This window comes from Pelophylax lessonae, assembly GCF_965119305.1.
Source record: "Pelophylax lessonae genome assembly, chromosome: 12".
NCBI lineage: Eukaryota > Metazoa > Chordata > Amphibia > Anura > Ranidae > Pelophylax > Pelophylax lessonae.
In genome coordinates, this window is record NC_138779.1 from 6,685,583 (window position 1) to 6,709,478 (window position 23,896).

Genomic DNA, 23,896 nt, shown 5'->3' on the forward strand with positions numbered 1-23,896 from the left:
CCACTCCTCCTATCCAGTTCACTTGTGTTCTGCTGTCTCTGGGCCCCTGTGTGCTCCCCTGGTTCCCCCCCCCCCCCACTGTGCTCCCTCCCCTCTCCTGCCGGCTGCTGAAGGGGATGGTTCACAATAGAGAACCAGGAAGGGGTCGGTAAATATGTCATTTATCAGCTCCTTCCTTTTCTGAATGGACAGAGTCATAGTCAGTCACATTGTAAAAAAATAAAATAAAATGATAAAAAATAATACAATTAAAATATCAAAAAATAAAAACTACTGACACCAGTGGGTGAACTTCCAGGATCGCAAAGGTCAAATCTGCGACCGGGGCCCTGGCATTCCACCACCATTGGGAGGCCCCAAGATGGCAGGAAGGGGGCCCAGTGCAGAACTTGTGAAAGGGTCCCAAAATGAGAGTAAAGGGCCCCAGGATCAGTGGAAAGAGCCCCAGGCTTAAAGGAAAGGGCCCCGGCTAGGGGTCCGGGGGGCCTTTCATGGTTTCTTGCACCAGGGCCCTGAAGGTTCTAGTTACGCCTCTGCCAACCAGACTTATATGATGATCCAGAATCCTCATACAAACGACCAAGGATATGGTTCCAGGCTCATGGGAGTATAAGGGGAGGGTGGAAATCTCTCAAGCACCAGTCCACATAGAAGCCAAGAAGAAAGTGCACATAGCGTAATATTGCTAAAATAACTTTCAATAAAAAGGTATCAGGCAATACACAATCTCAAATTGAAGTCTACTGAATAGGGAGCCTCCAGTAGACTTCAATTTGCGATTGTGTATTGCCTGATACCATGCGATTTTTGTAAGTGCAACCTTTTACTTTTTATTCCTGACCTCAACCCGATAGAACACCTTTGGGATGAATTAGAGCAGAGACTGCAAGCCAGGCCTTCTCGTCCAACATCAGTGCCTGACCTCACAGATGCACTTCTGGAAGAATGGTCAAACATTCCCATAGACACTCCTAAACCTTGTGGACAGCCTTCCCAGAAGAGTTGAAGCTGTTATAGCTGCAAAGGGTGGGCCAACTCAATATTGAACCCTATGGACTAAGACTGGGATGCCATTAAAGTTCATGTGTGTGCAAAGTCAGGCGTCCCAATACTTTTGACAATATAGTGTTTATATATATATATATCATTTTATATATTTATTTTTTGGATTTTTAAATAAACATCCAATACAAGGTGGACCCATAGTGATAAAGTGTTCAGAGCCCTACACCTTTTCTAAAGAAGGAGCTCATCAGATGCTGCCTACTTTCAGCCTCTCTGCATCTAATTGAAACTCTGCTCAGGCAGGAAGGGAGAAGAATGATCGCTCTGATTTATATACCTGTGTGTGTGTAAATTTCATTTTGAGCTACTGAGCCCTGTGAACGTTAAAGCCTAAGACCCCGTTCACACTGGGGCGACCTGTCAGGCGACCTGGTCATCTGACAGGTCGCCGTAGGTCGCCTTCCATAGAGAAGCTGTGGACCCGTTCTAATAGGAGCGACACAAGTCGCTCCGACTTAGAAAAAGGGTCCGGAGCTTCTTTGGGGCGACCCGGAGCGACCTGCATAGACTTCAATGTTATGAAGTCCGTGCTGGCCGCTCCGAGGTCGCGGTGCGAGCTGCGCACCGTGACCTGTGAGGTCGCCCCGGCAAGTAGCGTTGCCCCAGTGTGAACGGGGTCTAAATGATAATAATAATAATAAATAAATAATATTAAAGTGTCTGTAAAGGCTGAAGGATTTTTACACATATAATGCATCTTATGGCAAGGGTTTGCTAGGGTGTGCTAGGGGATCTATTGTTGCGGGGGATCAATTATTGCTGAGAGGGAGATACTGTTGAAGGAGGGATCTGTTGTTGCCGGCTACTGGGGGTCTATAGTTACTGTAGGGGATCTGTTGTTGCCAGCTGCTGGGAGGTCTTTCGTTACTAAAGGGGTTCTATTGTTGCTGGGGGTGTATTTTGTTGCCGGGGGGTCTATTGTTGCTGGCTGCTGGGGGGTCTATTGTTACTGGAACTGTTCTATTGTTGCTGGGGGTGTATTGTGTTGCTGGGGGGGGGTCTATTGTTGCCGGCTGCTGGGGTCTATAGTTACTGTAGGGGTTCTATTGTTGCTGGGGGTGAATTTTGTTGCTGGGGATCTATTGTTGCCAGCTGCTGGGAGGTCTTTCATTACTAAAGGGATTCTATTGTTGCTGGGGGTGTATTTTGTTGCTGGGGGTCTATTGTTGCTGGCTGCTGGGGGGTCTATTGTTACTGGAACTGTTCTATTGTTGCTGGGGGTGTATTGTGTTGCTGGGGGGGGGGGTCTATTGTTGCCGGCTGCTGGGGTCTATAGTTACTGAAGGGGTTCTATTGTTGCTGGGGGTGTATTGTGTTGCTGGGGGTCTATTGTTGCTGGCTGCTGCGGGGTCTTTTGTTACTAAAGGGGTTCTATTGTTGCTGGGGGTGTATTTTGTTGCCGGGGGGTCTATTGTTGCTGGCTGCTGGGGGGTCTATTGTTACTGGAACTGTTCTATTGTTGCTGGCGGTGTATTGTGTTGCTGGGGGGGGGGGGTCTATTGTTGCCGGCTGCTGGGGTCTATAGTTACTGAAGGGGTTCTATTGTTGCTAGGGGTGTATTTTGTTGCTGAGGGATCTGTTGTTGCCGGCTATTGGGGGTCTATAGTTACTGTAGGGGTTCTATTGTTGCTGGGAGTGTATTTTGTTGCTGGGGGGTCTATTGTTGCCAGCTGCTGGGAGGTCTTTTGTTACTAAAGGGGTTCTATTGTTGCTGGGGGTGTATTGTGTTGCTGGGGGGGGGGTCTATTGTTGCCGGCTGCTGGGGTCTATAGTTACTGAAGGGGTTCTATTGTTGCTGGGGGTGTATTTTGTTGCTGGGGGAGGGATCTATTGTTGCCGGCTGCTGGGGTTCATAGTTACTGAAGGGGTTTTATTGTTGCTGGGGGTGTATTTTGTTGCCGGGAGGGGGGGGTCTATTGTTGCCGGCTGCTGGGGTTCATAGTTACTGAAGGGGTTTTATTGTTGCTGGGGGTGTATTTTGTTGCTGAGGGATCTGTTGTTGCCGGCTACTGGGGTTCTATTGTTGCTGGGGGTGTATTTTGTTGCCGGGAGGGGGGGTCTATTGTTGCCAGCTGCTGGGAGGTCTTTTGTTACTAAAGGGGTTCTATTGTTGCTGGGGTGTATTGTGTTGCTGGGGGGGGGTCTATTGTTGCCGGCTGCTGGGGTCTATAGTTACTGAAGGGGTTCTATTGTTGCTGGGGTGTATTTTGTTGCTGGGGGAGGGATCTATTGTTGCCGGCTGCTGGGGTTCATAGTTACTGAAGGGGTTCTATTGTTGCTGGGGGTGTATTTTGTTGCGGGAGGGGGGGTCTATTGTTGCTGGCTGCTGGGGGTCTGTTGTTACTTGAGGGGTTTTATTTTTGCTGTAGGTGAATTTTGTTGCTGGGGGGGGGGGGGATCTAGTGTTGCAAGGGGGATCTATTGCTACTTAGCACCTCAAATGATACTTGGTTCTGTATTCTCTAAATTGGTCTGTACTGGGAGGTGAGTGTGTGTGTGGGGGGGGGGACCCCAAGGGATGGTACTCAAAGTTGGGTGGGGGGGTGGGGCAGGGACTAGGGGTGACTCGGGAAGGGGGGGTTACCTTTTCCTATTCTCTGAGAAAAAAGCCCATGGTAAGAGAGGGGTGGTAATAGACACGGTCCAACTTCAGAGTGAGTGTACCTCTTCTATTACAAGGACCTCTGATCCTGATACATTGTAACCCAACAGGATCTCTTTATTTACCTGTAAGAGAAGACAGGTGAATACTCACAGTTCCTCCTGACTGGCAGCGATGGGCGATGTGCAGAGAGGACGGCGGCACTTTAACAGACGGAAGGATTAGAGGTCATTGCTAACAGCGCAGGATTAAAATAAACAACTGAAATCCATTCTAGAGAGAAAATTCAACCCAACATGAAACATAATCATAAAAACCACCACAGAGCAAATCTAACAATAGGAAAATCACTTCCTTCTCTCCATATACAATAACAATGAATTGTGGAAAAATACAACATCGCTTCCCTCTGAAATAAATATAACAGAGAGCACAGAAAATAAAACTGGCAGCGAATGATCGGTGTAAAATACATCGACTATCAAAATAAAATCATGGACTGAAACACAAAGATGTAACGCAATTAAAAAGTAACACAATGGATACAGTTTAGTGTCATTCCAGTACATACATAGAAGAAAGAAAGAAAGAAAGAAAGAGAGAGAGAGAAAGAAAAAAGGAAGGAAAGAAGGAAGGACGGAAGGAAGTAAACAAAAGAAAGAAGGAAGGAGAAGGACAGAGAGCGAAAAGGGAGGAAGGAAGGAAGGAAGGAAGGAAGGAAGGAAGGAAGGAAGGAAGGAAGGAAGGAAGGAAGGAAGGAAGGAAGGAAGGAAGGAAGGAAGGAAGGAAGGAAGGAAGGAAGGAAGGAAGGAAGGAAGGAAGGAAAGAGAGAAAACGAAAGAAGGAAGGAAGGAAAGAAAGAGAGAAAACGAAAGAAGGAAGGAAGGAAAGAGAGAAAATGAAAGAAGGAGGGAAGGAAAGAGAGAAAAGGAAGGAAGGAAGGAAGGAAGGAAGGAAGGAAGGAAGGAAGGAAGGAAGGAAGGAAGGAAGGAGGGAAGGAAGGAAGGAAGGAAGGAAGGAAGGAAGGAAGGAAGGAGGGAAGGAAGGAGGGAGGGAAGGAAAGAAAGAAAGAGAGAAAATGAAAGAAGGAAGGAAAGAGAGAAAGAGAGAAAAGGAAGGAAGGAAGGAAGGAAGGAAGGAAGGAAGGAAGGAAGGAAGGAAGGAAGGAAGGAAGGAAGGAAGGAAGGAAGGAAGGAAGGAAGGAAGGAAGGAAGGAGGGAAGGAAGGAAGGAAGGAAGGAAAGAAAGAAAGAGAGAAAATGAAAGAAGGAAAGAAAGAAAGAGAGAAAATGAAAGAAGGAAGGAAAGAGAGAAAGAGAGAAAAGGAAGGAAGGAAGGAAGGAAGGAAGGAAGGAAGGAAGGAAGGAAGGAAGGAAATAGAGAAAATGAAAGAAAGAAGGAAAGAGAGAAAGAGAAAATGAAAGAAGGAGGGAAGGAAAGAGAGAAAAGGAAGGAAGGAAGGAAAGAGAGAGAAAAAGAAGGAAGGAAGGAAGGAAGGAAGGAAGGAAGGAAGGAAGGAAGGAAGGAAGGAAGGAAGGAAGGAAAGAGAGAAAATGAAAGAAAGAAAAGATGAACAAGGAGTGGAAAGTATGGGAAGGAAGACAAGAATGAAATACAATTATAGATGGCTGCAGTGTGATCAGACAGATGGATCATGGGAAAGAAAGAAGGAAAGAAAGGAAGGAAGAATAGAAAAGGAAGGAGGGAGGAAAGGAAAGGGAAATGTAAATGAGGAGAGAGTGAAGAAAACATTTGGGCTTGTGGTGTGCTGGAATAAATGGTGCAGAATCAGAAGGAGAGGAAGCCATGGCCAGATAGATAGATAGATAGATAGATAGATAGATAGATAGACAGACAGACAGACAGACAGACAGACAGACAGACAGACAGACAGACAGACAGACAGACAGACAGACAGACAGACAGACAGATAGATAGATAGATAGATAGATAGATAGATAGATAGATAGATAGATAGATAGATAGATAGATAGATAGACAGACAGACAGACAGACAGACAGACAGACAGATAGACAGACAGATAGACAGATAGACAGATAGACAGATAGACAGATAGATAGATAGATAGATAGATAGACAGACAGACAGACAGACAGACAGACAGACAGATAGACAGACAGATAGATAGATAGATAGATAGATAGATAGATAGATAGATAGATAGATAGATAGATAGATAGATAGATAGATAGATAGATAGATATGTACTGGAGAAACAGCTTTAACTGCCAACCAATAGGCAAATACCATCACAAAAAAAAGAGATGAAAGATGGAGAACACTTACAAAGAAACGCAGAACAAAGGACTGTGACAGTTGGACTGGTGAGAAATGTTGGAGGTTCATGGTGGTGGTGATGACTGTCTTGGCCTGTAGAGGGCGAAAACAAGCTACCATATGAAAATGATAAACAGAAAGCATTGCATATGTCAGATATAAAGGACACATGACATCCCATAATACAAGAATGATGAGTAATGACTGGTATCAGCTATTACATGGAAGAAGTTGGTTGGATATCTCTATATATCTCTAAAACAGAAGCAGGTATGGCACTTCCTAATATATACAGATACTATCTCGCTGGACAACTTAAACATCTCACAGGATGGATAGTACCAGTAACACTACAGATGGTAGAATCACACCTGGCTCATGTTTTACAAATCGATAATTTACTTATAGCCCTAGAAGCACCTTTGAATAAATTAAAATATAAGCAAATACCAATTAGGTCGTACAATATGGAGAGAGGGAAACACACAAATAAACATGGATCTCCCATTGGCGAAACCCAATGTTCAATCAACTGAAACAATTGGTAGAGTATCAGTTCTGGGAACAAAAAGGGATATCAGTCCTTGCAGACGTATATGACATAACACATATGTACTCTTTTTCAGATATACAAATGACATATGATATAACACATACCTCATTATATAGATACCTACAGTTGCGGCATGCGTTACAAGCGCAATTTGGAGTTTTGGGACCTGGGATCTCTAGATATCCAATGATTGGTATCCTTAGGTCCCAGGGCCCTAAAGGATTAATCTCTAAAATATATGCACATTTAACCAGGGTTAATTCAGGAATGAATCCCTTGGCAATAAGAACAAAATGGCAGGAAATAATTCCCAATTTAACTGACAAAGATTGGAAAGAAGCCCGTTCATCCCATTTATATCTATCGCCAGCAGCAAACAATAGGTTAATACAATTTTATATGCTACATCAATCATATCTCTCTCCAAGTAGACTTTATGCAATGCAAAGCATTGCATCTCCTAAGTGTTTGAGATGCAGTGCTAAGCGGGCAGACTTTATACATATTATGTGGTTTTGTCCAGTGATATCAAGATTCTGGCAGGAAATAATTCAAATATTATCCTCTGTCCTGAATATGCCTGTACCTTTGACCCCAGAAACCTGTTTGCTGGGTATATTAGATGAAATAACATGGTCTAGATACCACAAGATAATGCTTAGAGAAACGCTGTTTATGGCAAGGAAAATAATCACAGTTAAGTGGATTCAAGTGAAGCCCCCTGTTGTTAAGACCTGGATAAGAGCAGTAAATCAGATTTTACCATTTGAAAAAGTATTGTATATGCATAGAGGATGCTCAACGAAATATAATAAAATTTGGGATAATTGGAGTCAATCAACATTAACCAATGGTTGAATATAAGGAGATAACTAAGAGGATATAGAGGGATGCACATAGTATGATGAGGAAATAAATCTATGAATGCAATGGAGCAAGGGGTTGGGGCACACCGGGACAACGGCGATCAATTAAGCTAAATGGATATACCTTGGCATAAAGAGATTATGAATACTAAGTAAACAGATAATTATTTGGATATTGTATAATTTTTTTATTTTATATTGTTTTGTCCCTTTGTTGAAAGGACGTTTGGAATGTTCGTTTTTATGCACATATTGAAATAAAAAGAATTAAAAAAAAAAAAAAAACAATGATGGCTAAAGAATCTGTATTTAAAGTGCAGTTATCTTTAATGTAGAGACATTCCTATAATAAAATACCAATATTGGAAGAAGAAAAAAAAAAGAAAAATGTTACATGCATCAGAAAATGCTTGATTATATGTTTGTGTCCATTGGTCCACCTATACTATATGAGCCAAAGTATGGGGATCCCCCTCTAAATGATGGAGTTCAGGTGTCTCCAGTGAAGGGTCCTGGTAATCCTCTATAATATAAAGATGTAGACCACACATGTGAAACACAAGGCCGGCAGCCCGAATCTTTCCCTCCAGGCCTTGTCAAGTGGCCCATGCATCCAGTTTCGCAGCCAAACAAGGTGGAACTCCATTCCACCACCTCCTCATGCCCTCCAATCCACGCTGTCACTTGCAAACACAGCGGCTCCCAAAAGTAACAGATACCTTCACACACTCATAGCAGGGACAGATCTCCAGAAACTGAGGGAGAGCCACCTACACAGGTAGATACTTTGGTGGGGGGTTGGGTTGCACACTGTGCATACCGCACCCCTTAACCCTGCACTCTGTACATAATGCACTCCTGAACTCTGCATGTAGCGCACCCCTTAACCTTGCACTCTGTACATGATGCACTCCTGAACTCTGCATGTAGCGCACCCCTTAACCTTGCACTCTGTACATAATGCACTCCTGAACTCTGCATGTAGCACACCCCTTAACCCTGCACTCTGTACATAATGCACTCCTGAACTCTGCAAGTAGCGCACCCCTTAACCTTGCACTCTGTACATAATGCACTCCTGAACTCTGCATGTAGCGCACCCCTAACCCTGCACTCTGTACATAATGCACTCCTGAACTCTGCAAGTAGCGCACCCCTTAACCTTGCACTCTGTACATAATGCACTCCTGAACTCTGCATGTAGTGCACCCCTAACCCTGCACTCTGTACATAATGCACTCTTGAACTTTGCATTTAGTGCACCCCTTAACCCTGCACTCTGTACATAATGCACTCCTGAACTCTGCATGTAGCACACCCCTAACCCTGCACTCTGTACATAATGCACTCCTGAACTCTGCATGTAGTGCACCCCTTACCCCGCACTTTGTACATAATGCACTCCTGAACTTTGCATGTAGTGCACCCCTTACCCCGCACTCTGTACATAATGCACTCCTGAACTCTGCACTCTGTATGTACGGTAGCGCACCCCAAATGCAACTGGCCCTTTGATGGCAATCATACTGCTTATGTGGCCCTTTGATGATATTGAGTTTGACACCCCTGATGTAGACAATTGGGCTCTTCCAACCTTGTGGTAACAGTTTGGTGAAGACCCTTTTCTGTTCCACCATGACTTTGACAATATAATATATACATGTATACTGTATATATATTATTTTTTTTGTTTATAGGATATGTGTATGTTTCTCTATTCTTTAATATTTCTTGATTTTTTTTTATTATTATTATTTTTATTTATTCATTATTTTTTTTGCAGGATTTCCTCTAGATTTGTGTCTGTTCCTCTATTGCTGATCTCCCATTTTCACTTTCTATATTTTTATATCTTATTAGTAATAAAATATTCTAAGCATTAGGCGCTATCCATCCCTATCATCCATCAATATCCTTTCAGGTTACCCCAATGAGATATTGATTTTCTTCAATCTCCATATTACTCCTTTGTCACCATTTTTTTTCTCCCTCCGCTGCGATACCGCCAACAGCAATCATCAAATTAAAATTCGCAATTCGCACAAACAGCGCTAACTGGAGGTGATATAGCGGGCGGCCGCACACCGCGGACCCGTAAAACGTTTTCCCTCCCGGTGCCGTTCTGGCCCTCAGCAAGTTGAATAGATGTGCATTGAGCGGTGCCCCTCCCCCACCCAGCACCGGTCCCACTTCTAGAAATATCGTTTATTAACAATTATGGTAATCAGCGTCAGTTTATGCAAATTTAATCTGATTTCTTCAGGTTGTCAGCGCTCTGTACTCCCAGGATTATATTCATGTGTGAAAGGGATGGTTATATAAGCTAAGTACATTTAAATGTAAAGATACAAATACAAGAAATCCGTATGGAGCTGAACAGAAATTGGGGCAATGATCCAGGTAAAGGAATGTTACCAGCCTTAGTTAACCACTTCTGGACTGGAAGGATTTTCCCCCTTAACCACTTGCCGACCGCCGCACACCTATTTACTGCGGCGGTCAGCCCCTCACAGGCAGAGTGACGTAGGTCTACGTCGCTAGCCTGTGAGGGTCTAGGGAGCGAGCGCGCGCCGCCGGAGGCGCGCTCCCGCTCCTGAGTGGTCACGGACCCCCCGATGTCCATCGGTCACTCGGCGATCGTCGGGGGAGAGGGAGAAAGGCAGGCGGCTGATGTAAACAAGCCGCCTGTCATTCTCCCCTGTGTATGAATGGTGATCATACGGTTCTACTATGTAGGACCGTTGATCATTGTTCATACATCTCAAGCCACAGCCAATCACAGTAAGAATCACGCCCCTAGGGACACACATAACCCCTCCCTCTCAAAAAAAAGTTAACCCCTTCACTGCCAGTGTATTTTTACAGTAACAGTGCATTTATATATAACTCTGATTACTGTAGTAATGTCACTGGTAACCCCAAAAGTGTCAAAAATATCAGTCAGGGGTCCGATCTGTCCGCCGCAATGTCGCAGTCCCGCAAAAAAAATCGCAGATCGCCCCCATTACGCGTTAAAAAAAAACAACAAAAATGACAAAAATCTTTCCCTTTGTTAGTAAACGCAATAACTTTTGCGCAAACCAATCAAAATACGCTTTTTGCGTTTTTTTTTTTACCAAACATATGTAGCAGAAAACAAATTGGCCAAAAATGTTTAAAAATTTAGATTTTTACATTTTTTGGGGGGAATTTTATATAAATAAATGTGAAAAATATTGTTATTTTTGCAAAATTGATGCTCTTTTTTTGTTTATAGCGCAAAAAGTAAAAATTGCACAGGTGATCAAATACCACCAAAAGAAAGCTCTGTTTGTGGGGAAAAAAAGGACATCAAATTAGTTTAGGTACAGTGTCGCACGACCGCGCAATTGTCCGTTAAAGTCACGCAGTGCCGAATCGCAAAATAGGCCCTAGTCAGGAAGGGGGTAAAATCTTCCGGGGCTTAAGTGGTTAATGACCAGGCCATTTTTTTTTGCGATACGGCACTGCGTTATTTTAACTAATTGCGCGGTTGTGCGACGTTGTACCTAAATAAAATTGATGTCCTTTTTTTCCCCACAAACAGAGCTTTATTTTGGTGGTATAAACAAAAAATAGCGACAATTTTGAAAAAATAACAATATTTTTCACATTTTTTTATATGAAATTCCCCCCCAAAAAAATGTAAAAATCAAAATTTTTTTTACATTTTTGGCCAATTTGTTTTCTGCTATCTATGTTTGCTAAATTTTTGGTGTTTTTTTTTTTTTAACGAGTAATGGCGGCGATCTGCGTTTTTTTTTTGCGGGACTGCGACATTGCGGCGGACAGATCGGACCCTTGACTGACATTTTTGACACTTTTGGGGTTACCAGTGACATTACTACAGTAATCAGTGCTATATATATGCACTGTTACTGTAAAAATGACACTGGCAGGGAAGGGGTTCATTTTTATTGGTGATCAAGGGGTTAATGTATGCATGGTGCTTACTGACGTGTGTGGGGGGAGGTGACTGAGTGACACAGGGACAGATCGCATGTTCAGCTATGCTGAACCCTGCAATCTGACCCTGCCTGTCACTTAGGAGATCCGCCTGCTTGTGTTTACTTAAGCAGGCGGATCTCCACACTTGATTCCCCGACGATCAGGGAAGAGCAGCGGCAATCGCCGCTGCTCCTCCCCTGGCCCGACTCCCGCTGTGACTGAATACAGCGGGAGCGAGCCTCCGGCGGCGCGCGGGAGCGAGACTCCTGCGGCGTGCGCGCGCCGCCGAGAAGGTGGAATGTCTGCTGACGTAGGTCTACGTCGCCAGACGTTATCGAGCCACTTTGCCGCAGTACAGCTCTAGTGAGCAGTGCGGAAGTGGTTAATAATAACCCCCAACATTTCTGTCAGTATGTTTAATAATAACCCCCAGCACTGGTGTCAGTGAGTTCAATAACCCCCCCAGCATTGGTGTCAGAGAGTTTAATAATAACCTCCAGCATTGATGACACTGAGTGCAAAAATAACCCCCAGCATTGGTGTCAGTACGTTCAATATTAACCCCCAGCATTAGTGTCAGCAGACCCACTAATAAACCCCAAGAGTTAAAACAATTAATGGAGTGCAATAATAACTCCCCACATGTGTGTCAGTGGACACAATAATAGCCCCACAGCGTTGGTTCCATTGAGTACAATAATAACCCCCGGCATTGGTGTCAGTATGTTCAATAATAACCCCCGGCACTGGTGTCTGTGAACCCAATAATAACCCCCAGCGTTGGTGCCACTGAGTGCAAAAATAACCCCAGCATTGGTGTCAGTACGTTCAATATTAACCCCCAGCACTGGTGTCAGTGGACACAATAATAACCCCCAGCATTTCTGTCAGTATGTTAAATAATAACCCCCAGCATTGGTGTCAGTGAGTGCAATAACCCCCAGCACTGATGTCAGTGAGTTCAATAATAACCCCCAGCATTGGTGCCACTGAGTGAAAAAATAACCCCCAGCATTAGTGTCAGCAGACACAATATTTAACCCCCCAGCATTGGTGCCACTGAGTGTAAAAATATCCCCAACATTGGTGGGGTGGTGTTAGTTGACTGTAAGATGTTGGTGACAGCTTGGTGACCACTGGAATATGCCACCTCCAAGCAAGCCCTTAAAGTGGTCCATAGCACCTAAGACTGGTAGGAGTGGCTTCTAATCATGCAGCACTGTAATTGGCTGCGCAGTCATTAGGTCGTTAGACCCCGCCCTTCACCCTTCTGATCAGTGCTAGTTGACTGTAAGCTGTTGGTGACCTCTTGTTGACTCCCACAGCATGCCACTGCCAAGATCTGGCCCTTTAAGTGGTCAATGACACCCAAGGCTATTAGGAGGGGCTTCTAATTATGCAACACTGTGATTGGATGCACAGTCATTAGGTCATCTGACCCTGCCTTTCCGGCTCCTGATCATTGGTAGTTGACTGTCAGCTGCTGGTGACAGCTTGGTCACCCCAGAGCTTGCCACTGCCAAGAGCTGACCCTTTAAATCATCCATGACACTCAAGGCTGGTAGGAGGGGCTTCTAATCATGGAGCACTGTGATTGGCTGCACAGTGACTTTGTCATTGCAGCCTATGCTACCGGCTGCTGACAATTGGTAGTTGACTGTGAGATGTTAGTGACAGCTTGGTCACCACAGAACATGCCACCGCCAAAACCCAGCCCTTTAAGTGGCCCATGATGCCCAAGGATGATAGGAGGCGCTCCTAACCATGCAGCACTGTGATTGGTTGAACAGTAATTTTGTCATCGCTGCCTATGTGACCGACTCCTGATCATTGCTCATTGACTGTAAGATGTTGGTGACAGCTTGGTCACCCCAAAACTTGCCACCACCAAGTGCTAGCCCTTAAAGGGATCCATGGCACCTGACGTTGGTAGGAGGAGCTTCTAATCATGCAGCACTGTGATAGGCTGCAGAGTTATTAGGTCATCGGACCCTGCTCTTCCGGCTCCTGACCATTGGTGGTTGATTGTGAGCTTTTGGTGACAGGGTGGTCACCCCAGAACATGCCACTACCAAGAGCAGGCCCTTTAAGTGGTCTCTGATGCCCAAGGATGGTAGGAGGGGCTCCTAATCCTGCAGCACTGTGATTGGCTGCACAGTGATTTTGTCAATGTGGCCTTTGCAACTGGCTCCTTACCATTGGTAGTAGACTGAGAGCTGTTGGTGGCAGCATGGTCATCCCAGAACATGCTACTGCCATGAGCTGGCCCTTTAAGTGGTCCATGACACCCAAAGCTGGTAGGAGGGGCTCCTAATCATGCAACACTGTGATTGGCTGCACAGTAATTATATAATAGGAGCCAGTCCTATCAGCTCCTGATCATTGCTAGCTGACTGTGAGCTATTGGTGACAGCTTGGTCACCCCAGAACCCCAGAACATGCCATCGCAAAGTGCTAGCCCTTAAAGTGGTCCATGACACCCTAGACTGGTAGGAGGGGCTTCTAATCATGCAGCACTGTGATTGGCTGCACAGTCATTAGGTCACCAGACTCTGCCCTTCTGGCTCCTGATCATTGGTAGTTGGCTGTAAGCTGTTGGTAACAGCTTGGTTACCCCAGAACATCACAGTGACGCATATACGCGGCTGCTGGGTCATTAACCGCTTCCACACTGCTCACTAGAGCTGTACTGCGGCAAAGTGGCTCGATAACGTCTGGCGACGTAGACCTACGTCACCAGACATTCCCCTCTCTCGGCGGCGCGCGCGCGCCGCCGGAGGCTCTCTCCCGCTTTATTCAGTCACAGCCGGAGTCGGGCCAGGGGAGGAGCGGTGGTGATCGCCGCTGCTCTTCCCCGATCGGCGGGGAATCGAGTGTGGAGATCCGCCCGCTTGTGTAAACAAAGTGGGCGGATCTCCTAAGTGACAGACAGTGACAGATTGCAGGGTTCAGCATAGCTGAACATGCGATCTGTCCCTGTGTCACTCAGTCACCTCCCCCCACACACGTCAGTAAGCACCAGGCATACATTAACCCCTTGATCACCAATAAAAATTAACCCCTTCCCTGCCAGTGTCATTTTTACAGTAACAGTGCATATTTATAGCACTGATTACTGCAGTAATGTCTCTGGTACCCCCAAAAGTGTCAAAAATGTCAGTCAAGGGTCCGATCTGTCCGCCGCAATGTCGCAGTACCGCAAAAAAAAATTGCAGATCGCCGCCATTACTCGTTAAAAAAAAAAACACCAAAAATGACAGAAATCTTTCCCTTAGTTAGTAAACGCAATAACTTTTGCGCAAACCAATCAAAATACGCTTATTGCGATTTTTTTTTTACCAAACATAGGTAGCAGAAAACAAATTGGCCAAAAATGTAAAAAATTTTTGATTTTTACATTTTTTTGGGGGGGTAATTTCATATAAAAAAATGTGAAAAATATTGTTATTTTTTCAAAATTTACGCTGTTTTTTTGTTTATAGCACAAAAAGTAAAAATCGCACAGGTGATCAAATACCACCAAAAGAAAGCTCTGTTTGTGGGAAAAAAAGGACACAAATTTAGTTTGGGTACAGCATCGCACGACCGCGCAATTGTCAGTTAAAGTCGCACAGTGCCGAATCGCAAAAAGTGGCCCAGACGTAAGACAGCGAAATCCTCCGGTGGTAAAGTGGTTAAGGCCCACCCGCCATGCCTAAAGCTGTCTTAAAGGGGTTAAAAAGATCTGCGATATCACAACCTCCTCTTCCATTTGAGCTTTCACTCAATGTAAGTGGGCATTTTGCAGGGCAATTAAACCTCGTCCTCCTAATCCGGCTTCACCGTTCCTTCTAATTTCCTATTCCTCGGGGGCCGCACAAAGTTTGGAGGAAAAGGTTTCCAGCGCATTAGATAACCGCTAAGAGATAAAGGTTGTCTGCCGAAAGCCATAGAACGTCTCCACTTGCTAAATGCTCTGATTTACTGTAAGAAAGGAAATTTCAGCACTGAACTGAAAACTAGGCCAAGCTTTCCATATCCCCGGCAACAGCGGCTTAACTTTGTTGACTAATGCCATCCGCCAAGACACCTGGGGGACTTGGTTCAGCCGACAGTCAGCGCAGAGAACTGGTCCATGGATAAAATGTCAGCTGCATCACATATGGGAAAGCTGGAGCTCCGGGATCGGAGTTCATTTGTTAACTTAGCAGCAGCCTTCCAACATCGAAGAATCCCTCCATGAGAGTATAAAACTGTAATATCGCTTCTCATCCCCATAGATAGCCAATGTTACAATCATTCACCTTGTATCCTTTTGAAAGCTTGGTGCCAAAAGATACAAAGTCAAAAAGATTTTGGCTGATAGGAAACAAAGTTAGCAAAACATAAAAAAGTGCCTGATAGCATAAAAGTAGTCAGAAACCCTCAGAGGCTTTTCAAGACCACCAGGCTTCTTCTGGTGCTTTTTATGTACATGTTTAAATCAGAATATTTTTACTAGAAAATTGCTTATAACCCCCAAACATTATATATATATATACAGGGCCGTCTTTAACACAGGGCAAAAGGGGCAGCTGCCCTGGGCCCAGTCATTGTTGTGGGGCCCAAATCAGCTGCTCCTTGAGCCCGCACTGCTGGCCAGTAGTTGATAAGTCGATTTGGGAGGGCCCAAGAAAATATTTGCCCAGGGTCCAATCAATATTATAGACGGCCCTGTATATATATATATATATACAGTATCTCACAAAAGTAAGTACACCCCATTGTAAATATTTTATTCTATCTTTTCATGGGACAACACTGAAGAAATGAGACTTTGCTACAATGTAAAGTAGTGAGTGTACAGCTTGTATAACAGTGTAAATTTACAGTCCCCTCAAAATAACTCAACACACAGCCATTAATGTCTAAACCTCTGTGTGCTAGAATAGGTGATTTTGGGGGGGGGGGGGGGATTTGTGTTTGAGAGGAGGGAAGGGGATTTGTGCCAGTAGGGGGGATTAAGGGGGGTCTGTGCTAGAAAATGTGATATGGTGGGGGTGAGGAGAGAATTTGTGCTGTGAGAGGGGATTCTGAGTAGGGGAGAGAATTTGTGCCAGGGGTGGGGGAAGAGGATTTGTGCTTGGGGGCAAAGATTTTTGCAGGGCTGTGACAAGGGGCGGGCAGAAGGTACAGTTGCCCTGGGCACTATGGTATTATGTGCGGTGGGTGGGGGGGCACCATGAGGGAATTGAAGGAGGGATTTTGTGTTGGGAGAGGGGCTTTTGGGGGGGGGGGGGTGTTGCAGAGGGTAAAAAATGTTCCAGGAGGGTAAATTTAGGAAGGTGTGCTAGAAGAGGTGATTTGGGGGGAATTTGTGTTGGGAGGGGGAGGAGGATTTCTGCTAGGAGGGAGTATTAGGAGGGTTTGTGCTGGAAAATGTGATATGGTGGGGGTTAGGGGGGGATTTGTGCTAGTAGGGATGACTGGGGGATATTTGTGCTCGGAAGGGAAATTTGGGATGGAGGGATTTGTGCTAGGATGGGAGAGTGGAGGAGAAGATTTGTGCTAGTAGGGATGACTGAGGGGTATTTGTGCTCGGAAGGGAAATTTGGGATGGGGGGATTTGTACTAGAATGGGAGATTGGAGGAGGAGATTTTTTCTAGTAGGGATGCCTATGGGGTATTTGTGCTCGGAAGGGACATTTGGGATGGGGGGGATTTGTGCTAGGATGGGAGATTTGAGCAGGGGAATTTGTGCTAGAGGGGGGATTTGGAGGAAAGGATTTGTGCTGGGTGGCAAAGATTTTTGCAGGGCTGGGACACAGGCAGGGCCGATGCTTCCACTAGGCAGCCGCCTAGGGCGCATTGCAACCTAGGGGCGCAGCCATGAGTCGGCACTCTCTGTCCATCATGAATGATCCTTGTGAGCTGAGGGAAGGGAGTGGCAGTGGGGGAGGAAGAATGGACAGAGGAAGATGCCAGGTGTCTGGGGCAGTTGCTGAACTACCAGGCCCTGGCTTTCCACCACTGTTGGGGGGGGGGGGGGCAAGAGGCAGGAAGGGAGCCCACAGGAGTGCTGCCTGCATGATTATGCTCTTTGGCTGGAGCTGAGTGGTGTAAACCCCGGGCAGGAAGTGACTCTCTGCACTGAGCTGGTGGGCAGCCGCTTATTTCCCTGGGTCGGTATTAAGCAGGGAGCGGAGGGGAGCTGAACCTGACCCCAAGCTTGGCACTGGAGGGCGGCACCTTTACTGGAGCAGAAACGACGAGGCACCGGAATGGTCTGAGGAGGTTGGTTATGGACGTGCAGAGTTCTCTGACTGCTGCTTCTCCCTTCACCAGGAGCCGGTTGGAGCTGTGCTGAGCACTGTGGTCCAGAAGAGGAGTGTCCTGGGAGAAGGAATCAGCAGGATCACGGTGAAGGAGGGCAGAGTGCGGGCCACTCATTTCATACTGCCCAGTGAGTGCCCCCAGAACAGGGAATCAGGGTCGCTGGGTGTGACATGGAGGTTCCCTGGTGTGAAAGGGAATCAGGGTCACCAGGTGTGCCATGGAGGATAGGGGTCGGTGGGTGTAACAGGGTTTCGGGGTCACCAGGTGTGCCATGAGGAATTGGGGTCCCTGGGTGTGTCATGGGGGACTGAGGTCCCGAGGTGTGCAATGGAGGAACATCAGGGTCCCCAGGTGTGACATGGAGGATCCTCGGGGTCCCTTGGTGTGGCATAGAGGGATATTAGGGTCCCCAGGTGTGACATGGAGGAATATGAGGAGCCATCAGATCAGGGTCACTGGGTATGACATAAAGGAGTTTTTAACTTTTTATTTTTTTGATGGCTGGGGGGGGCGCAAGTAGCTGGTCTTGCCTAGGGCGTAAAATAGTCTAGCACCGGCGATGGACACAGGGCACTGTGGCATCATGTACGTTGGGGGGCTGGGTGGGGGGGCAGTGGTGGGAGATACAAATTAGTTCTAAGAGGGGAACTTTGGAGAGTTGTGCTAGAAGAGGTGCTTTTGGGGGGGGATTTGTGTTGTGAGGGGGGGGGGGGAAGATAATTTGTGCTAGGAGGGGAGATTAGGGGGGTTTGTCCTTAAAGATATGGTATGGTTGGGTGAGGGGGGTATTTGTGATAGGAGGGGGAATTCTTTTTTGGAGGGGATTTTTGCTAGTAGGGATGATTGGGGGGAGTTTGTGTTGGAAGAGGGGAAATTTGTGCTAGGAGGGGGACATTTTTTTGGGTGGGGGGGGGGGGGGTTTGTGCTGGGGGCATAGGGGGAGAGACGGGATCAGAGCAGGAGGGGAAAGTTTTTTGCTGGGATGGGGGATTTCAGCAAGGGGGCAGATTTGTACTGGGTTGAGGGAAAATGTATACCTAGGGGGTAAGCATGCAGATTAGTGCTCGATTTTCCTTTTGGGGGGGAGGGTATTTTTGCTCACACATAATGCTCATACATCTTGGGAGGGGAAGGGGAGCATAATTTGGCCTTTTTGCCCTGGACTCTAGGTGATCTTATCTCGGCACTACATGGAGGGTTCAATGATCAGGAGGACACTGAGTTTTGGGTGGAATGGGCATTTGAGGAACACTAAGCTGAGTTCCCGAACCTTCCATAGGTGTGATATTTCGGGAATAGCATTTGTAGCTCACCGGTTGGCTTTTCTTGTTGCCTGCCGTTGCGTTTTAAAGCCTATATATATTTTTTTTTTTTCAGTGATCACTCAGTGCCAAATTCCCGCTTAGGAACAGAGAGCGTGGGATTTTTTTGGAACTGAATTTCTTACAAAAAGAGATGCAGATGAAAGCAAAGCTAAGCTGCCGTTTCTCCACCTACATACGTTTAATCATCGGAGCATGCTAATCTGTTGGAGCAATTAACTCACATCATGATCACAGAGCCTTCAACCTCCGATGTTACAAAATATACCGAATAGCTGCATGCCACTTCAGTTTTATTTTAAAGTTCTCGGAACTGAAACCCGGAGACCACCCACAATGGTGGCCAGAGAGCAAAGGAAATGGACTATCTTGGTACCCAAAAACTAAATAAAAATTTCAAATATATGTTTTTATTAATACACTAGACATTAAGCCCGGTAAATTAATGGGTGCTAGAACATATGTAGCATCTCTGTTGCCCTAGCAACATCGGGGACACGCGCAGAGCTGAACCGAGCGGCTCTCGCGTGCGAGCGCGCACCCACCGCTTCAACATTTTCGCCCGGCCGGCCGAAGTCTCTGCGCTCCAAGTCCCAACGGCTGTCCATGGGGCACATGCGCAGTAGCGCAATCCCACGGACACAGGGACTGGACGCAGAGACACTTCTACTTTATATAGTAAGATTATTAAAATAATAGTAGTAGTCTGCACACTCACCACCAGGCGGGTGAAGGCTGCAGAGGTAACAAGTGCAGTTCACCATCCTTGGGGTCACCACATTTGGCCCATGGACAATCAAACAGGATGGAGGAGGTGACGTGGGTAAACCAATGTGCTTTAATGACAACAGTAAAACAGAACCAGGTTTTTCCTAACCCCTTCCAACCACCACCTCCTGGCTCTTCAAGAACTTCTAGATGCCGGGAGGCGGAGGTGGGAATTTGAGTCATGTGACCACTGAGATTGGCTGTCACCACGGTCACATGATCAGAAAGCTCCCGATTGCAAGTATGCATTGGGAGCTTTCTGGTCCCCCTCGTGATGAAGACAACACAGTTTTGGGTTTACATATGGCCACATATATGTGGCCTCTCGTTGTTAAAGCCCACCCGCCAAGAGGCCACAACCACATACTGTATATGCGTGCAGCCATCAGAGAGGGGTTACAGCTCTTGTAGCCAAAAATGCGTTCCATCTGGGAACAAAAGTAGCTTACAACTTATCCAAAATGCAGATTTTTAAAGCGGATCTTCACCATCAATAGCAGTTGCAATTCACCATCCCTGGGGTCACCACATTTGGCCCATGGACAATCAAACAGGATGGAGGAGGTGACGTGGGTAAACCAATGTGCTTTAATGACAACAGTAAAACAGAACCAGGTTTTTCCTAACCCCTTCCAGCCGCGGCATCCCGTCTCTTCAAGAACTTCTAGATGCCGGGAGGTGGAGATGGGAATTTAAATCATGTGACCACTGCGATTGGCTGTCACCACGGTCACATGATCAAAAAGCTCCCAATTGAAATATGCATTGGGAGCTTTCCTCCTGATGAAGGAAGCGCGCTCTCAACAGTTTTGGGTTTACATATGGCCACATATGTTTGGCCTCTCGTTTTTAAAGCCCACCCGCCAAGCGGCCGCAACCACATACATGCATGCGGCCATCAGAGAGAGGTTACAGTTCTTTTAGCCAAAAATGCGTTCCATCTGGGAACTAAAGTAGCTTACAACTCATCCAAATTTCTAATTTTTAAAATGGATCTTCACCATCAACAGCAATTGCAGTTCACCATCCCTGGGGTCACCACATTTGGCCCATGGACAATCAAACAGGATGGAGGAGGTGACGTGGGTAAACCAATGTGCTTTAATGACAACAGTAAAACAGAACCAGGTTTTTCTTAACCCCTTCCACCTGCCGCCTCCCTGGCTCTTCAAGAACTTCTAGATGCTGGGGAGGCGGATGTGGGCATTCGGGTCATGTGACCCCTGTGATTGGCTGTCACCATGGTCACATGATCAGAAAGCACCCCGATCGCAAGTATGCATTGGGAATTTTCTGATCCCCCCTCCTGACTTCGCTGGGAGCGCGAAGGGAACGCACTCTCAACACAGTTTTAGGTTTACATATGGCCACATATATGTGACCTCTCGTCATTAAAGCCCACCCGCCAAGAGGCCACAACCACATATATGCATGCGGCCATCGGAAAGAGGTTACAGTTCTTGTAGCCAAAATGCTCTCCACCCCTCCTCTTTTTTTTTGCTCCCCAAATCATCACAGTATGTGGAAACTTCATAGTGGACCTCATGCAACTTGGGACCCGAATGCCCACCTCCGCCCCCCAACATCTAGAAGTTCATGAACAGCTGGGAGGCGGATGTGGGCATTCGGGTCCCCCCTTGTGACAAAGGAAGCGCGCTCTCAACACAGTTTTGGGTTTACATATGGCCACATATATGTGGCCTCTCGTTGTTAAAGCCCACCCGCCAAGAGGCCACAACCACATATATGCTTGCGGCCATCAGAGAAAGGTTACAGTTCTTGTAGCCAAAATGCATTCCATCTGGAAACTAAAGTAGCTTACAACTCATTCAAATGGCAAATTTTTAAAACGGATCTTCACCAACAACAGCAATTGCAGTTCACCATCCCTGAGGTCACCACATTTGTCCCATGGAAAATCAAATGGGATGGGGGAGGTGACGTACCTCCTCTCCACCCCTCCTCTTTTTTTTGCTCCCAAAATCATCACAGCCTGTGGAAACTTCACACTGGACCTCATGCAACTTGGATTCTGTGCCTCTCCGGCCGTCCTCCAGACTCTGGGACCTTGATTTTCAAATGAAATGCAAAATTTTCCACAGTCAGTGATGATTTGGGGAGCCGTGTCATCTGCTGGTATTGGTCCACTGTGTTTTATAAAGTCCAAAGTCAGCGCAGCCCTCTAGCAGGAAATTCTAGAGCTCTTCATGCTTCCCTCTGCTGACCAGATTTATGGAGATGCTGATTTCATTTTCCAGCAGGACTTGGCACCGCCCACACTGCCAAAACTACCAATAACTGGTCGCATGATTATGGTATCACTGTGCTTGATTGGCCAGCAAACTCGCCTGACCTAAACCCCATAGAGAATATGCGGGGTATTGTCAGGAGGAAGATGAGAGACACCAGACCCAACAATGCAGAGGAGCTGAAGGCTGCGATCAAAGCAACCTGGGCTTCCATAACACCTCAGCAGTGCCACAGGCTGATCGCCTCCATGCCACGCCGCATTATAGTTACATAGTTACATAGTTCGTGTGGTTGAAAAAAGACATCAGTCCATCCAGTTCAACCTATGATGTGTGTGTGTGTGTGTTTGCTGTTAACTGTACATTGTATACCCCTGTATGTTGTACATTGTATACCCCTGTATGTTGTACATTGTATACCCCTGTATGTTGTACATTGTATACCCCTGTATGTTGTACATTGTATACCCCTGTATGTTGTACATTGTATACCCCTGTATGTTGTACATTGTATACCCCTGTATGTTGTACATTGTATACCCCTGTATATTGTACATTGTATACCCCTGTATGTTGTACATTGTATACCCCCTGTATGTTGTACATTGTATACCCCTGTATGTTGTACATTGTATACCCCTGTATGTTGTACATTGTATACCCCTGTATGTTGTACATTGTATACCCCTGTATGTTGTACATTGTATACCCTGTATGTTGTACATTGTATACCCCTGTATGTTGTACATTGTATACCCCTGTATGTTGTACATTGTATACCCCTGTATGTTGTACATTGTATACCCCTGTATGTTGTGGTCTTTAAGGTGCCCATCTAATAGTTTTTTGAAACTATCGATGCTCCCTGCTGATACCACTGCTTGTGGACAGAATTCCACATCCTTACTGCTCTGACAGTGAAGAACCCCCTGCGTATTTTAAGGTTAAACCGCCTTTCCTCTAGTTTTAGTGAGTGGCCACGTGTCTTATTGTATTCCCTTTCTCTGAATAGGTTTTTCCATATGCTAGGGTCGCCAGTACAGTATTTGTACATTGATATCATATCCCCCCTCAATCGTCTCTTCTCCAGAGAGAATAAGTTCAGTGCTTGTAGTCTTTCCTCATAGCTGATGTCCTCCATTCCCCTAAATATTTTTGTTGCCCTTCTCTGGACTCTTTCTAATTCCAGCACATCCTTCCTGAGGACCGGTGCCCAGAACTGGACAGCATACTCCAGATGTGGCCGGACCAGAGTCTTGTAGAGAGGGAGAATAATCTCTTTATTTCTGGAGTGAATCCCCTTTTTTATAAATCCCAGTATTCTGTTGGCTTTGCTTGCAGCGGCTTGGCATTGCATGCCACTGCCAAGCCTGTTGTCTACCAGTACCCCCAGGTCCTTTTCCATCCTAGACTCACCCAGAGGTTCCCCCCCTAGTGAGTAGCTTGCTTTCTGGTTTCTGGCACCCAAGTGCATTACTTTACATTTTTCAACATTAAACCTCATCTGCCATGTAGTTGCCCACCCCGTTATTTTGTTCAGATCCGCTTGTAAGGTTTCCACATCCTGCATAGAAGATATTGGCATGCTTAGTTTAGTATCATCCGCAAATACTGAGATTGTACTAGATATCCCCTCCTCTAGATCATTTATGAATAAATTAAACAGGATTGGTCCCAGGACAGAACCCTGGGGGACCCCACTTTCCACACCCGCCCAATCCGAGTACTCCCCATTAATCACCACCCTCTGGACTCTCCCCTGGAGCCAGTTCTCTATCCAGGTACTCACCTTATGGTCCATACCTACCTTCCTTAGTTTGTACAGTAAGCGTTTGTTGGGAACGGTGTCAAAGGCCTTTGCAAAGTCCAGATACACCACATCCACAGGCCTTCCTTTATCCAGATACACCACA

At 46.0% G+C, this 23,896-nt stretch overlaps 1 protein-coding gene across 4 annotated transcripts in view; it reads right to left on the minus strand.

Moving 5' to 3' along the window:
* AJAP1 (adherens junctions associated protein 1) overlaps positions 1-23,896 on the minus strand; it is a 433,213-nt gene that overhangs the window by 287,355 nt on the left and 121,962 nt on the right. The window contains exon 2 of one of the 4 annotated variants that reach the window (XM_082274315.1): positions 5,975-6,058. The exons of the other annotated variants lie outside the window; for them this stretch is intronic. The gene's annotated coding sequence lies outside the window, so the exon portion shown is untranslated. The remainder of the gene's footprint in view (positions 1-5,974; positions 6,059-23,896) is intronic. 4 annotated transcript variants of the gene reach the window in all.